This window comes from Pundamilia nyererei, unplaced genomic scaffold, assembly GCF_000239375.1.
Source record: "Pundamilia nyererei isolate P.nyererei 1_Seehausen unplaced genomic scaffold, PunNye1.0 scaffold00003, whole genome shotgun sequence".
In the NCBI taxonomy this organism is placed as follows: domain Eukaryota; kingdom Metazoa; phylum Chordata; class Actinopteri; order Cichliformes; family Cichlidae; genus Pundamilia; species Pundamilia nyererei.
The window spans coordinates 7,202,329-7,218,054 of NW_005187404.1; the positions used below are offsets into that span (position 1 = coordinate 7,202,329).

The 15,726-nt window shown below is 38.8% G+C and overlaps 1 protein-coding gene across 1 annotated transcript in view; it reads right to left on the reverse strand.

Annotated features, from left to right (window-relative positions):
- The window catches only part of LOC102199689 (glutamate receptor ionotropic, kainate 4-like), a 306,415-nt gene extending 290,902 nt beyond the window's left edge, over nt 1–15,513 (reverse strand). Inside the window, exon 1 of the mRNA XM_013910444.1 lies at nt 14,940–15,513. The gene's annotated coding sequence lies outside the window, so the exon portion shown is untranslated. The remainder of the gene's footprint in view (nt 1–14,939) is intronic.
- Between the last annotated feature and the right edge of the window lie 213 nt (nt 15,514–15,726).

Sequence of the window (15,726 nt, forward strand, 5' to 3'; positions counted from 1 at the left end):
ACTCAGTTTGCAGCGCACTAATCTACTTCCCAGAAAGTTCAGTGGGAAAAATGTTTTGTCACTCATCCAAGCGACTTCTTCAGTCTGACTGAACTCATTTCTCCCACTGAAAATGCTACATGCAGATGAACAGAATCAACTTTTGGGGCTTTTCTTTACCTGGATGGCTGAGCATGCATCAAGACACTACTCAAATAATCAAAATATCTCCAAACTACTGAATACCTCTGAGCCCTCTTTTCAGCAGTGTCCTTATACATTGGGTTACATCCGTTGGGGTGTCATGTTCAGTAATGCTGACTGTTACATGTAACATTACATTAAATAGAACATGCAAATAATAGTTACATTTCAGAATTAACATGCGATATTTAGCACAATACATTGCTAATGTGCCTCGCAACTCTCTCACTTTCAGTCACAGTTAAGGCACACATTGTGCCCCTTTCTGATGTTATTCGTATACAATCGACTCAAAAATTACATTTTCCTCCCTCAGTTCATTATTGCTTCATTCTCCAAGCTGAGCAATTCAAGATCCAGGGGAGACTCAGGCATAGCTGCAATAATGTGACAACATGACTTCAGATTTAGGTATGACCAAGGAATTGTGCTGTCACAACTATTATGATGAAAAAATGAACAGGGTGTTCATTCAAACATGAAGCTGAGATGTTCAGATGCCTTCAGATAAATGGAAAGTACTGCACGTCTGAAAGGGGCTTTAAACTTAATCCCATCACAGCTGACACATACCCAGTCTGACAGTCAAAGTTGGAGCCTGCTTTTGTGTAGACCCTGTCCTTGTGCTATGTTAGGGTCAGTAAAGTTAATTTATTTGCTAATTCAATTCCAACAAATCCACCAGTGCAGCTATAACCCAAAGGCTAAAAGTTGTGGATTCAAGCAAACTAGTGTTTAAGACTGAAAAGCACACCTCAAGGTATTTTTACTTCTATTTACTGACAACCCAACTCGGTAAGTGGCAAAATTTTCTTCCAAATCACATCCGCCGATAAACTCCATTTAGCAAGCAACTTTACCTTTGGCTAACATTTTAATAATGGACATGCTTTCATTGTTGAATCATGCTTTGAATGAGCTCTTATATTCATTTCTAACTTAACTTGGTTTGAGTTAAAATTGTCTGGTTGGTGTCATTTGCATGATTGAGAGGAGCTCAGTCATGCAAATGACACCACACCGTGCTCATCTCAAACACAAATCCCTGGCAGTTTAAGCCATCCGTGAAATTAGAGGTTAACCATGGATGATTACCTCAAAAAAAAAGTGTTGCAAGATTTGTTCAGTCCACTTGTATGTCCTTTATTGGTTCCCAACTTTAATGTGTTATTGATTTGTAGTAGTGAAAATCTAACTTCCCTTGTAGCATAATAATGAGGATGAGGCTAACACAAGAAAGCCATTTATCTGGCTCAGCATAGCACAAAGAGAAATTATGCATCTCTCCTTCTTTATGAGTGTCTCAGGCCATTTCTGAACCCGTTATAGACGTGCTCTTGGAAATCCATCCTGAACTAAAGTGACCTAAAGAGCTTTGTGACACTGTGTTAATAAATGACTGCATACTGCCCAGGTCAATGCAACAGCTTTAGTTTACCTTGAAAGAAAATGATCAATATGCCATCTAATTTGTACACTGCATGCCACTGAGTAGTACATCAGGACTTAAGAGTGAAAATAAAAGAAGACTGCCCTTCTAACCTCAATCTAAGTAAGTTCTTTTTTTTCTTTAAGAAGTAAGTTATCTGTTTTAGGTTTCATCTCTCTTCTAACTCAGATGTTCCATGCTATAAGAAAAGAAAGTGCTCTCTCTGTTAATTCAAAGGGTCCTTACCAGGTCTTAAAATTACATAAATACAACCTCAGACTAACAATATGTGAAATATTGTGCTGTTATTATTTATTTAATAAAATGCAGAAACTGTGTGTGAAAAATTAAAGTGTGTGAAAAGTACAACCTATGATTTAGTCGCTCGTAAAACCACTTTCTGCAACAGTAACTCAGAGTTATTATTATTATTATTATTTTTTTGTATTACTTTTTTTATAAAGTTCATTAAGCTTTTGGGGTATTTGTTTATGCACAGCTTAAATCAGGTATGTATCATAAGGCCCATATCTGAGAAGCTAAGAGTCCGACTTGTAGTACTGGGGTGTAGTAATTCAATAATGTAGTTGGTGCCCCAACCCAAGAAGGCAGTAAAAGTGAAAAACAAAATTTTAAAATGACATCTAAGCTTGACATTTAGCCAGTGCAAAAGCGTTATGTGATAACGTGTGATGATTTATGGGAGCTAGAAGCCTTGCAGTAGCCTTTTGGACAGATTGGAAGTGATTAATAGATACTTTGATCAGACTTGAAAAGAGTTTGATACAATAATCGAAAATGTGAAGAGATGAAAGTATGTAGCATCTCCAATTCATGTTTTGGGTTTAGCAGTATTTATTAGATCAAACAAAAACAACAGTGGGTTAAAATCTTGATGTGAGAATCAAATCTCATAAAAATGATCAAAAATGACCCCAAGGTTCTGCACATTACCATCTATAGTGGAAGAAAAAGACTGCAATCTCAGTCTGACTTGGGTAGTGATGCTGTCTTTGTCTGTTTTGAGCTGCAAAAAGTTATTTGCAGTCTAATCGTTGATTGCATTTAGAATAGGTAATTTATTCAGTTCATGAGGCTTTAAAAGAAAGGTATGGTTGAATGTCCTCATCATGCAAATGATGAGAAGTTATGTTAAAGCTACTGATAACATGACCTGATGGGAGAATATATAATGAAAAAAGAGATCCTTGTGGGACACCACATCACAAGACGGACAAATCTGATTTTTTTTTAAAAAAAAGGATGGAAAGGTTCAAAGTAAGCTAATCCAGACCTGGCCCGGAAATCCTGTGAATTAAAATCTGATGGTTGACGGTAGCAGAGGCTTAGCTTGGGGCCAGTAAAACAAGGACTGAGCAGTCACCGTTATCTGCAGGCAACATTAGGTCATTCGAGACTTTAAGGAAGACTTAAAGTGTAATGTATCTCACTGAAATTTATCAAGAACATTATGCTTCTGCAAAACTTTCCTGAGTTGTGCTCCAACAACTTTTAGAATAGTTTAGAGATAAAAGAAGGCTTTGAGTTGGGCCTTTAGTATATCAGGAAGGGTCTGGGTGAATTATTTTCAATGCCATGTTTAAAGCTGAGGAGGCAGCTTTAAGAGACCACGGACAGTTTATTAACTGAAAACCTTAACGGATAAATATAAAATTAAATCTGATAATAAAAGTTGATAAAAGCTGAAACAAAACCCTCACTGAGAGGTTCATTTGACTTCTCTTACCCCAACACCGGCAGTTCTGCTAAGCTGTCACCCTAAGGTCATTTTTATTTGATTTATCAACCCAGAGCTTTTCAATACACCAAACATTCAAATAAATGGGGCTGTCACGGCAGCAACCACAAACACGGACAGCTGTACTGGCAGTAGATTTAAATATTTTTACAAGTTGTAAAATTGGAAAAAAACATATGAAGAGGTGGATTACATAATATATACCACACCACGGCTGTTTCAGCCAAAGTAATGATGCGTGAATATCTGCGATGGGAACAGCTCCATATTAATGTATGTGCACGGGAATCACGGTTTGGTCAGCATCACTAGAAAAGTAGAAATTTAGTCTGTAAAGAAAAGCAAAAAAGTCCTGACTGTGTCTGTTATTAGACATATTCATTCCTGTGTCTTTATAATGGGGCAGTGATAACAATGAGTTACATAAATAAAGTGTTTTTCATGGCGATAATTTTAGCATTTTGTCTTTCAACTACAGCAAATAATAACTACAAAAACATCATTTACACCTGTAAGTACATTTTACATGAGAAGTATTTGCATTTTTGAAAGCTTATTTATAGGAAAATAAACTATTAATTCTAGCCAACACTAAAAAAGCAAGATGTGAAACTGCTCCTGAGAATGCTCTCGCCAAAGCTTATCAAGGGAAAGGCAACTTTTGACAGTCTCTAAAAACGATTTATCATCTTGTTCTATTCTTCCATGAACAGTGACAGTATTTTTCAGAGAAACGATTGCTCGGTGAACAGTGATACTCTCTTATCTCAAACCTAGCCTGCAGAAGGTTAGGTTTGCAGCAGTTACCATGGCACCCCGTTAAAAAGTAAAGCACCTTTATGACACTCAAAACCTGGGCTTAAATTTAAGGCTTAAATTCTGCTTCGTAGTGTAGTGTAGGGACTCACCTACTATATACACAGCCTTTATACTGTCCTCCAATGACTCCCATTAAGGTTTTATAAAAAGACTAAAAGCTTCCTGATGTAAAAGGCTATTTTAAAAATTCCTCGTAGGTGCTCGTTGACACTAGGATGCCTCAACCTAGACAGAGACCAATTGTTATGTTTAATGAGAATGCACACACAAACTGAATGCAAATAAATGGTGAGCTTTAATTAGCACGGCTTGTACTTAAACACAACTTGAGCAAAACCTGAGAATGCAGGAAAATAAAAGGCTATATATACAAAGCATTGATTGGGAGCTAATGGGGAACAGGTGGACATGACGCCGACTTTTCTTTTTGTTGTTGCTTAGAAAGAAAGTGTCAAAAAACACACACACAAGGTAAGTAGACTGAGAAAATAAGAAGTAATAACTACCAGTATATATAAAAAGAAGTGACAATAAAACTACTATTAAAACTAATAAAGACAAATAACTAATATAAAGAGAGAGTAAATTAGAGCATCTATTTATAATAATCAAAATGATAGTGAGCACGTATTTCGTATTGACAAGCAGTAACTAGTGCTCTGACTGAGAGTACAATAACCAGACAGCCAATATTTGCAGTTTGTACTTGAGCCAAATCACTGAATTAACATTTATTAAATGGCTGCAACTGACTGGGTCTGCCACCCACAGTTGTCATAGCCTATGAAATCAACGCTTGCAGAGTAATTCTTTCACTTCATTTAACTTAGGCAATGAAGTTGACAGTTATAGCTTTGAATTCCTGCGACTTCCTAGTTAGGAAACACACTCTTTGATCTAAACTTTGATTTAGAACTAGCTTGCTATGGATGTAAAAACTGTGGCAGTACTTCATATATATACACACACATATAAATGAGCTGTATCCATTCAGGTTTTCTCCTTCCTATTCACAACAGGTAGATCTCGATTCTTGAAAGCGTTTTATCTGTGGCCGCCTGCTTTGCACATATTCTGCATCTCATTCATCACTGTCTAAACAGTTGACAAGCAGCGCAGTTGATATGGATCATCACAGACAGACAGATGCACTGCTCTCAAAGTCACACTGTGCTCACAGATGGGCAAACTGTTGTAAGAAAACTGATTAAATAGAAAAGGTTAAGTGAAGTGCATGCACAGATACATACACGAAATGGCACTTTTTAGTGCATTGCTGCAGCTGGGCCACAAAGACACGAGTAGAACAGAAATGTTCTGCAAAAAAAAACCCCTAAATTTCTGTGCAGCCTGTTCAGCTTTTATCCCTAATGATTATGTTTTTAGAGTAGGTCTCTCATGTTCAGCGTTTCCTGCTGTTACATTGTGAAAACGCTGAGGAGAATCTGAAGGAGGATTTATCTTGCGTGTATTCTGAGGTTGTCAAACGCCTTGTGCATACACCCCATTGAGTACAACAGCATGCGAGTAAATGGCATGTCTTTGACTTTCACTATCTCTAGTTGCTGCGTGAAGGCTTCAAAGGCTAAACGATGGATGTGTGGCAGCTGGTTAACCTTCACAACTTTGGAGAGTTGGGCTCCCCTGTCCAATCCATCAATTGATCGAGAACGCAACGAGACGATGAATCATACTTCACTTTTTCTTGTCAGCGCCTCGCAAATGGCCCTTGCAGATGTAATACCGTGTTTGCTCAGCCTAGTATTTATTCACAATATACTCAGAAATTTCTCTTTAGCACTTTTCCTTCTATAACTCTTTTTCTTTATTACATAGTTTCACTGTTTATTTATTCATTCGTCTGGCTTTATAGAAATCTTTCCAATAGATAGATTCAAGCAAACAGATCAACAGAAAGCATGGCTCGCGATTGACTTATTTGAAACCTAGGAATGTGTGCTAAAGATTTAGCTTAGAAAATACACTCACTGGGTACACCTATAGGATGTAAATCCAGTGAAACAACCTAACCCCACTGATAGCATGTCTGTGGAGTGTGAGAGGAAGCTGGAGAACCCATGCAGATATAGAGAGAACATGCAAACACTTTATGGCCCCAGCCATTTGATCATATTTCTAACATTTAGCAACTTGAAACAATAAAAGTTTCTTTAAAAAAAGGCCAGTTCTGATTTCATAGGAAGTAAAGTAAGCTAGTGGCGCTGGCAGAGAAAGCAAGCAAGTTTGCCAACAGCAAGTTTGTGTTTATATATCCATGCTAGCCACCAATTACAAGCATAATGCACAGACACAGGCTGCGATACAAATAGTACAACACCTTCTTTATTTACTGTGTAGACTCCACATTTGGAAAATGTGAAGAATCACTTACAGCAACGCTAAACAAAAATGAAAATATTCAAAAAATAACCTTTGTGCATTTGTATTTTCTCGTTTATTCTGTCAAAGCCACAGGAAGCCACAGGAGGTGGACAAAAGAGTTTTATATGTTCTGTAATTTAAGTGTTTTGTGTTCTGCATCAATAAAAACTGGACCGTTTGGGTTAATAACAACTGTTATCCCTCTTCCGCCTCTTAAATGAATCGTGGGTCAAAGCCTGTCCTCCTGTGCTTGATGAGTGGTTCAGCTGTAACACAGCAGGAGGGCTGCTGGTGCTTTGCTATCAGACTTTCAGACGTCTGGGGCCGGCGTCTGTCCTGCTTTTGTTTTAGATTATCTGTTGTTGGGAGACTTTTATTGAACTTACAGTAAGCAATCGAGTTCTCATCGACTCAAATAACGTTGTCTTTTGTCTCCCCTCCCTTGAAAGCTAGGGAAACACTAAGGTGTTTTTAAAATAGGGCTGAATATATACCCACAGTATACATTGTTAGAAAATTTGCATAAAGAGATTACATCTAAAGGGCATAGTATAAAAATCAATGATTGCTGTCTTCACAGACACAAGAAAGGTGTCCAGACAGTTGTGTAGTATGAGTAAGAGAGGTGTTGTATTTTTAAGTATAGATGGAAATCTCCAATCATAGGATACTGTATGAACTAGGCTACTCACAAGCTGTTTCCTCCTAATTACTTTATGTCATCTATAATTACAATTCTCATTTCACTATAAAATCTCACTACACAGCAGTTAACAGCATGTTGTGAGCCATAATTAAAAGATTCATTGCTTTTTCCAGCGTGTTCACTTGGAAAGTCCATGAAATTGAGCTGAAGGCTCCACGCTTACAGAATGTGACTCAGTATGATGACCTTTGATCCCTGCAAAGGTGGCTGCAAATTGGGCTTTCCTCCGGCGCCCTGGCAGCAAAATTTGTCTATTATAGTTGTTTTTGTTCTAACTGTGACCTTGATTTTGTTTTGACAGAATATAAATCTGTTTGACTAAATCTTGACTTTCTATTATTACCTTAATTAAGTCTGTGCTGTCTGGTGGGAGCTTGGATGACAAAATAAAGACACGCTATTCATCTCAGAAATAATTGTCAGAAAAAGTGAGAAATTACCACCAGGTTTCATATTGTCAAGTGAATCTTAAGGCCTAAAGCTATGATTTTAGAAGTTACAAATTTGGAAAGCTGATTGTGTTGTACTTTTGTTGTTGTTCTTTGAAATTAGGTGACAAAGTTAAGATTAACCTCAAAACTTTCCAAAGTGCCTTAAGTAGTTAGATTTAGTAATTACAAGACAAAGTGTATATTGGCTTGGAGAGCTGTCTTTGTTCTGTAAGCTAACACACAGAGATCAATGACACCATCAATAATGTTCTCTCTTTAAGTTGGCTTACTCACAGGCTAAACAAGAGTTTAATACTTCCATTATGGTGTATCGTGTAAGTAAATAACAACAAATCTATTTGGTTCCAAACCTCTGAATCTCTGACCAAACCTCACTAGTTTGAGCTGATGTGCTGTCCAGGGTATTCTGTCCCTTTTGACCAATGGTCACTAGGTTAAAAAATATCAATCTGAAGAAATCTTTTTACACCACTTTCTGTAAATAAACCTTAAATCGATGTTTCTTCAGTAGAAGATCCTGTGTTAGTCACTTCAACAAACAATTATCGCAGCTTCTGCTTTGTTTGAAGAAGAACATTAGACGGCAAAACTAAGCAAAATACATCTTGTCACACATAAAGAGAAAATGTCAGATTGAATGATCAAGTTCGGCAAAATGGGAATTTAACCTTGCTCTCAGCCCGAGTAAAGTTTAACTTAAAATGATGAGTGAGAGAAGCTAAATGAGGGAAGCTAGTCCAAAAAAAACTAGAAACTGGAAAAAGGCAGTGTACCGTACTAGAAGTAGTTGGTAAGTGACTTTTCTCCAACTTCAATAATTTTGTGGATCTATACTCAAAAGCACTGAGGTGAGTGCCTTGACTACTGCTCACTAGTATGGGTGGAAATTAGAAAAGTGGAGAGGAATACCTGAGTGCCATTAGAATGCTGTGTTTACCATGAGAAGGACATTGTTAATGTAACCTTGAGTGAGCAACTCCACCAGCCATATTAGCACAATGAATATGCTAAACATGACCCATGGCTCCAAGAATGAAAACAGGAAGCCTCCTCAGCTGGCAGACAATATTTAACCTTTTTTTCTTTTGTTTTAAATGCATATTTAATGCATACCAACTATGTGTGAGCATTCAGTCGTGTGTGTGTGTGTGTGTGTGTGTGAGCAAGCTGCAGTGAAGACTAAATGAAGTGAGGCAGATGCAGAGCACGACAGCGCTGTTCCTTCCTACTCGCAGGAAAAGAGACTTTGTTAAGGACTAATGATTGTCACTCTGTCCCCTCACTGAGAGGCAGAGAGTACCTGATGATAATTAACCTTCAACATAATCAGCTAAGACCTCAAAAGCACCATCAAACAAACCATGAGGGCTGGGTCATGTATAAAATTACAGTATGCAACACACCTGTAAACTAAATGAAAATGAATACCCAAACATCTGTGATACCCCTCACTTCACTGAACAACAGTTACTCATAGTTTTATGTTACACCATACCAGTACCAGATTTGCTTTCAGACCTGCCTTAAATCTTCATGGCATTGATTAAACAAGCTGTTGAAAACACTCCTCAGAGACTTTGCTCCATATTGACATGACAGCGTCACACGTTCCACCACATCCAAAAAGTGCTCTTGGGTTGAGATCTGTTGACTGTGGAGGCCATTTGAGTACAATGAACTCATTGTCACACTGAAGAAACCAGTTTAAGATGATTTGAGCTTTTTAACAAAGAGTATTATCCTGCTGCAAGCAACCATCATAAGAATGCCGGACTGTGGTCGTGAAAGGACGGACATGGTCAAAAGATTACTTGGGTATTTAAACAATTCTCATTTGGTAGTAATGGGCCCAAAGCGTGCCAAGAAAATATCCCTCATAGGATGGATGGATCCTCGCTTTTATGTTGTTTTTAGCAAAATCTGACCTTACCATACGAATGTGTCAACAGACATTAAGACCAATCAGTTGGACAACCTTCTATTGTCTATCTAAGCTGACAGCTGTGGCACCCAGTGTGGTCTTCTGCTGTTTAATACATCTGCTTCCAGCCGGAACATGTGTATTCAGAGATGCTTTTCTGCATACCTTGGTTGTAACTAGTGGTTATTTGAGTTAGTGTTGCCTTCCTATCAGCTCCAAGCAGTCTGGTCATTCGCCTCTGACCTCTGTGAACTGCAGCTGACTGAAAATTCTCTGGAAACCCTACAGATGATTGTGCAGGAAAATCCCAGAAGATCAGCATCTTTTGAAATACTCAGACTAACAACCATTCCCCATTGTGATGTTCAATTTGAACTTCAGCAGGTCATCTTGACCACGTCTATGTGCCTAAAAGCTTTGAATTGCCACCATGTGATTGGCTGATCAGATATTTGCATTAACAAGGAGATGAACTTGTGTATCTAACAAGAAGGACAGCAAACACAAGCATCCCAGCAGATTTAAATGCTGTCCATATAAACACTGACTGACCACAGTGTGTGAAAGCAGAAATTCTTAAAAATTAAAAACATGGGTCACCAATTGACGATAATAAATTTTTTAGTAGATGCTGTACTTCCTTCCTCTGCCTGACCTCTCACCGACCCAACAACAATAATTCTCAGCAGAATTTGTATCCATTTGTGCCGACGTGTTCATCTGTTAGATTACAATGAACATTTCAATAAATAGCAGGCTCTTGTTACTGCAAATGAGGTGTTCACCCTTCCCTCTAAAGCACTGCTACCATAATAATCATTATTTGTTTTGCTAGTAATCGTGTACCCTTTAAAAAGCTGTAGCAAATGAAGGCCCTTGAATTACCATAGTCATAAATATTCATCACTACAAAATTCTTAATTTAGGAATTTCTAGAGTATTATCAGTGCTGCAGCTAACCGGGGCGGCTTTTCAGTAATTGGAGCCCGTGTTAGAACATAAATTCACTTATCCTAGTCTAGAGGTCAGCGAATAACAGTCTGTGAGAAAAATGTGGCTCATGGCCCAGCTGTAAATGTTACATAAATTACAGGAGGTATGCATATAAAATGGATAATGTGAGAGCTATTAATAAGTGCATAACAAACAATAAGATATATCGACAGTAAAAAGTCAAAATTAAGGTCTGCAGTGTGTCTCCACCGCAACAAAAGACCAATGTAGACCCAAAATATACTGAAAAACTGCTGTAAACTGCCCCGCGGTGCGCTATAAAATCATTGGAACTGTTTTGTAACGCACCCCGCCGCAAACAAGCGAACTCCGGAGAACACAAACAAATAAATAGAAGCCAGCGAGAGGTAAAGTGAGCTGCACTCCACCCATCTCAGAAATGAAACCATGAAGCACAGCCATGAAATTTACAAACGCAAGCAGAGGAGTTGAATTTGACCAAATAAAATTGTGTAATTGACCAGCATGCACACCTTCTCCTGGTGCGACACAAAAACAGAACCATCGCGCCTTAACCCACGACACTAAAAATAGAAATCCACATCTGTGTGAGAATCCAAGTGGAATCCTCCCACTCACTTTCAAACATCTGTGACAGAGACTTTACCTGTGGGCCACTCCTGTGCAGCTGTTCTGGGACCTGGAAAAACCTGGTTTGTGGAGACCTGAAGCTGAATTGGGTTGGATATAACCAAACTGAATTATTTTTTATTTTAATCTGTCACAGGTGGATAGTTAAGCTTAACAGTAAATGGAGACATTTAAATGAATTAAAGGCACCACTGAAGTCCTACCAAGCCAAGTCATAACAAAATTATACCCAACATATGCTTGCTTTTCATGCATATGAGGCTAAAGGAATACAGTTTGGCAGTGTTGGAAGATTAAAAGGAAGAGGTGAGGGTGAAATGTGAGAAGATTATCTCAAAATAAATTCCACTAGACCTGAAGCTGTTTCAGCTTGCTTTGTATGCATAAGAGGGCAGTTAAAAAAAACAAAAACAACAACAATTAATGAACATCAGTTGGTTGTTTTAATCCCTAAAAGCTTTTAGCATTGTTTTGGCAATGAAAAACAAACTGGATAAAATGAACAACCTTCCACAGTAGCATATAAATTATATATATGAAATTCACTGTAGTCAGAATATGTGCAGCTTTGCTGCTAAATTTAGCTAAATGCTTAGCGAGATGCTAATTGCGGCTAATATTAGCATTAGCCCAGGAGAATGCTTGCGGCTAATTTAGTCATTAGGGTTTAAAATGAGGTTCGAATAGGCAGTCATACACTCACTAGATTCACACTGAACTTTTAGTCTGCAGGTGATGAGGGGATACATCTCCAGTACAAAATAATTTCCCCCAAGGATCAATAAAGTATTCTGATTCTGATTCTGAAGGCTGAACATAATTTTCCTAAATTTAGCCTAATGGAGTAAGCTTTTCAAACAAAATGTGCATATCACCCACACTTTTAAGTGTTCAAATAATCTTGGTGAAAATGACACATACTCTGCTGAAAGCACCTGAACATGTCCTGCTTGATTTAATGATACAAACCCACAGCAAATTAGAGAAAATGCTATACCCCAAGCCTAGGAGTGGAACTTGCATGAAGTGTGAAGGTTTATAATCCAAGTACACTAATAAATGCTTATTTTAGCTGAAGATCAGTGTCTAAAGGTTTGTACATGTGTTTGACAGTCGTTATCTGTGCAATAAATCCTGAGCCACCTCTCATTACTTCTAAGCATACATTTTTGTCATTTTTTAAAGCGGTCTTGAGCAGTAATTCCCCAACATTTCTGAATGTTTTTTAAAGTTTTTTCCTTTTTCAGTCCTTGCACCTGACCTTTTTTAGAGGAAATATCTGTCTCTTAAGCCACTTAACACTTAATTGTGAATAATTCAAGAACAAAAAAAGGCATCTCATCTGGAGCAGATGAATAGTGTCTAAAAGTCATGTCCATAAGAAAAAATCAGACCCGATACAGTCACTTAAGCTTCATCAGGTCTCAGTGGAAGGGTGGTTGTCAACAAGCCATTCTTAAGAAAGGGAAATGGAGAAAAAGCAGCAGTATGCCAAATTACACAACAACTAGACTAAATGAGTGGCAACAGGTCTCATGGAGTGATGAATCCAAATTTGAAATTTTAAGTTCAAATTCTAGTCAATTGTTATATGATGGGGGTATGGAGAAAGGTAAAACAGTGACTGACTACAGCCACCTGCAAATTGTGGCAAGTGCTACATTTCAGCCAGTTGTCTAAATTGGTGGAATTATGAACAAAGAAAAGTGCCATCAGATTTGAATCCACCGTGCAATACCATCTGGAAAGTGCCAGACTGTGACAAACTTTTTTCAGCATGACAATCCCAAACACACAGCTATGCAGTAAAAGCATACCTAGACAGAAAAACACACAGTGGATTGAGAGTTTTGTACAGTAAGTGATATACAGCAATCTGTGTGGAATTTTCATGTTCTCCCTGTACTCCTGTGGGCTTCCTTCTACAGTCCAAAGATGTGCAAGAGTTAAGGTTGGTGATTCTAAATTGGCTGTAGAGGTGAATCTTTCTGTTTCTCCATGTGTCAGCCCTGTGACAGACTGGCAACCTGTCTAGGGTGGATGTGTATGTATAATTTAGCTACCTGGCAGTACTGACCAGTTATTTGAATGACTGTCTGCCCCCAAACACTATATCGCTTGGAACAAAATCTGAATTATAACTTGCAGCACAATAAATAGTTCATATGTACCCAGTTTGTGATTACATATAAACCTTTCCAAGAGTATCTACAATCCCAGTTATGGGCTGTCAAACTAAAGTGTTCTTTTCAGGCATCAGCTGTAGCACTTGGCATCCAAATCCCGTGAACTTGAATTGCCAAGCTACAGATAAAATTATGAACGTGAAATTGATTCTGTTGCACAAATATCTGACTTATAACAAGAGGGAGAGCCAGCTAAGCAGTTTGTGGTTATGGATGAAGCATTTACTCATTCTGAGATCAACAAAAAAGTACTTGAGCTTGCAGAAATGCAAACATCAGCTGGCACAAACAGGTGGTTACCTTGTGCCTGCCAATCAAGTTCTCAGGAACTATTTTATTTTTGCAAAATGGCAAAAAAAAAAAAAAAAAAAAAAAAAAAAAAAAGCTCAGCCGAAATGATATATTTTTAAAAGAAAATAAAGTACAATTTATCATAAATTACTTCTCAATGGGTTGCATTGATGCTGTGGAAGGCAAAGCCACATAACACAAGACCTGTGGAATTGAAAATAGACGCCTGTCTTTGTGACACGAAGAGACTGTGAAGTCTTTAATGGACAGAAGCAAAACAGCTCTTTTTTTTACCCTGTTTGTAACTGTGACCCGCCATTATCTCTGGTCACACCGAGCACACATTTCCATTAAGCACTGCATCACTGCACATCACATTAATTATAAGAGACTATAATAAGTCGGGGTTTTTTCTACCATCATGCTATAAATAACATAAAAAGTCTGAGGATGCTACGGGCAGAGTCAAACTCAGGCACCAAACTGAACCACAAGGTGGAGCCAAAAATGAGTGCGTGTGTTTTTTTTAGCCATCTCCTTCTGTGTATCTCATTTCATCTTCACGTTCATCCGTCCCTTCTTTATTCCCGTGTAATTAAAAATAAAACATAACAAAAAAACGAACGAGTACAAGTTTATCACTCCAAGTCTGTAAAGAGCATAAATCAGCATCTAACTGGAGTAGAGCAGTCAGCCTATTGATCACACCCTTGGTGAATTTAACACTTGGTCTGAATCAGCCCACTTAAAGTGAATACTTTCTCCTGTCATTCGTCACGACTGAAACGTCTGCGACTTCTGCCTCGTATCCAGCAAATGATGTTTGATTGCTTATTGAGCCGCGCTCTCAAGTCACTGCTGCACAAGGACAGTTTCCATTCAGCCCAGCGTGCAACAATTAGGCTCCAGTTCACCAACGCAACTGGCTCATTAAAACCAGTAACATACAGACTCACAGGGTACAAATCGCCAGCTTAAGTATTTGGTATCAGACAGGTTAAACCCCCCGTTTAAGTAGTGACCACAGAATAGTCCGTGCCTTAACTTCTGATCTACAGATCCAGCAGCATTAAATGTTTAGTCATTCGTTGCCGCATCTTACAGCTTCTTGCTTTTCCCCCCCCAACTGCCGTTAAACCCGTTAAGAATGGTTTCTGTTGCTGCATATATTGCTCTCTTCACATCTTAATAAGCAGTTTCCCTTACCTGTGCTGCGTCTTGTCTGCGTTTCCAATATTCTCCCTTACTTTTGCATTACGTCCGCTGCCCAGAAATACGTCAATTTGCAAGAAAAAGCGTAATTGAAGAGTAACTCAGTTTTCCTCTGTATAGTTCTCTGGATCTTGCTCCGCGTCTCCCTCCACCACCGAGATTCCCAGGGCAGATAAACGGGCAGATAAAATGCGTTACTGATAAGATCAAGAGCAGTCCAGTTTAAATCTGATCTTTGGATGACCAAATCATTTCCCGCTTTATAGGACAGTGGAAAAACAGCCACATCCCCGTTAGTTGGAAAATCCCTCCTCACTTTATCTCCCGGAGAAAAGCAGTGTCTTTTTCTTCCCCCCACACACACCAGCGAGCAGTTTTACTCTCCCTGCTCAGCCTTTAGAAAACCAGTTGCCTTAAAATCTGATAGGCCCGCTGAACTGCAAGGTTTATCTGTTGGGATTATTCTAACGGCACCGGTGATGCTGCGTATCCCGCATCCCACTTACGGGCTGCGGCTGAGGTAAGAGCGAGCGCGGAGGAAAAAGCCAGGGAACGATCGCGCTTTGTGCGGTGCTCCTCCAAACAAACGTACCTGTGAAACCCTCTCTGTAGAAAACACCTATTTTACATTGTGCTGTATGTCAGACGCACTCGTGTACAGTCGGCTGTATCCACTGCGGTCCGGTGGAAAGATGCAGGGCAGACTGATAGAGGTGCGGGCGAAGTCTCCCCTTCTTCTCATACGCGCTGCCGCGCACACGTTCACAGAGGGGGGATTTTT